Genomic DNA, 2,072 nt, shown 5'->3' with positions numbered 1-2,072 from the left:
TGGCTGAAGGCTCTGACCTCCACATACAAGCGCACGCCGTGGCCCGATGTGCTCACCTCATCTCTACCCCCAGTAAACAAATAGCCGTAATGTGAAATACTTTCCCAACAAGCAAACCAAACAAGACTGTTTCTGGAAACTGTAATAAACTCAGCTGAACAACACTGGTCTTCAAAGACAAACACAGCTTTGCTCCATTGGGTGGTTTTCTGGGTACTCTCTCATCTGTGGCATGGCCTCCGGGTCCTTTGGAACACAATCACCTGCTGCTCACTGGGCGTCTGTGGTGTTCTGAAAGAAAATGGCCCTCGTAGGGAGTGGTACTAATGGTAGGTGTGGCCTTGTGGCAGAAGTGTGTCACTGTGGAGGTGGGCTTTGAGATCTCCTATGCTCACGCTACACCCAGTGAGACAGATCACTTCCTGTTGCCTGTGAGTCAAGATGTAGGACTCTCAGCTCCTCTCCAGCACCATGTCTGCCTGCCATGTCCCACTATGATGATCATGGACTGAACCTCTGAGTTCAGTAAGCGAAAACCACTGCAATGAAATGTTTTCCTTTATAAGAGTTGCTACGGTTCTGGTGTGTCTTCAAAGCAATAGAAACTCTGAATCCCACCCCTGCTCATTCATATCTGCTGCCAGCTATGACACTCCTGAGGTTCCTGCAAAACACACACACACACACACACACACACACAAACACACACACACACACTTATTTCAGGTTCGGGGTCTGGCTGCTCTCCCCAGCCTTGGATGGTGATTCATGATTTGTCTTCACCCTCAGGAAGTAAGGGTTCCCTGACTCCCCCTTGCAAGGCTCACCCCTTCCCCAAACTCTTTATTCCTTCTCCTTTGCCCAAGTCTACCCACCTGTGTACATTTGGCTCACATGGCTTGTTAATGACCCGTTTCCCACTTACTACAGACTCTGGGCCTACTATGTATAAAGCTGAAGAGACGTCGGATGGACAAACAGAGAGCGTGGTTTTATATTCTGCTGTCGATTACTTAAGCGTGTACCCTACACATGCAGGAAGATACTGATCTCTGAGAACCTGTCATCAAGGCGGTCCTGGTTGGCTGTAGCTGTCAACTTGATGGAGACTCTTATAGAAAGAAAGGGGGAGTGATGATTTTTTAACTAAAATTGTATTATTACTGGCAGGGGGTGTCACATGTGGAGGTCAGGGGACAACTTGTAGGAGTCAGTTCTTTTCTTTCCACCATGCGGGTCCCAGGGATTGAATGCAGACCATCATGCTTGGTGACAAGCACCTTTACCTGCTGCGCCATCTAAATCAGCCCCTGTGATAAGATTAATTTTCCTTCTAATTATGTGTTTAAGCGTGTGTTTGTGAGTGCATGAGACTGCAGACGCCAGCAGAGGCCATCCTGACAATCCCCAGAGTTGGAGTTGCAGACAGTTGTAAGCCACCTGACATGGCTGCTGGCAACTCCAGTCCTCTGGAAGAGCAGTGTGTGGTATTTTCATTTGTATGGTTTTGGTTTTTCAAGACATGGTTTCTCTGTGTAGCCCTCGCTGGTCCCAAACTCACAGAGATTTGCCTGCCTCTGCCTCCTGAATGCTGGGACGGGGTCATCTCTGTGGAATCCTGGCTGTCCTAGAATTCTCTCTGTAGACCATGCTGGTCTCGAACTTAGAGATCTGCATGTTTCTGCCTCCCTAGTGCTGGGACTAAAGACCTGGGCTGCCATCAGGCTTCAGTGTGTGATCTTAATGGAGTGAGTACCACTGAGTCATGTCTCCAGCTAGGATTTCAAAACAACTTCCAATGTAAAGTTCACTTAGCAATTTAAATACATAGGTAGGCACGCCATATGGACATTTTTGCTGCTTTTCTTCCCCAGACAACCAAAAAAAGACAACAGAGGATTGTGTATTTTGTTTAATACTTGCATTGTTTCTATAGCGCAATTATAGCAATCTTTAAGTTTACTTTTCATTACAAATATTTGTCAAGTTTTGTTTCAGAAACATTTTTCCTACTTTCTTGCACATGCGCCCAGACACACTACAAAAAATTCATTCATAACACAGTAAGGGCA

This window comes from Mesocricetus auratus, unplaced genomic scaffold (assembly GCF_017639785.1).
Source record: "Mesocricetus auratus isolate SY011 unplaced genomic scaffold, BCM_Maur_2.0 Super-Scaffold_100011, whole genome shotgun sequence".
NCBI lineage: Eukaryota > Metazoa > Chordata > Mammalia > Rodentia > Cricetidae > Mesocricetus > Mesocricetus auratus.
This window is presented reverse-complemented; position numbering follows the sequence as displayed.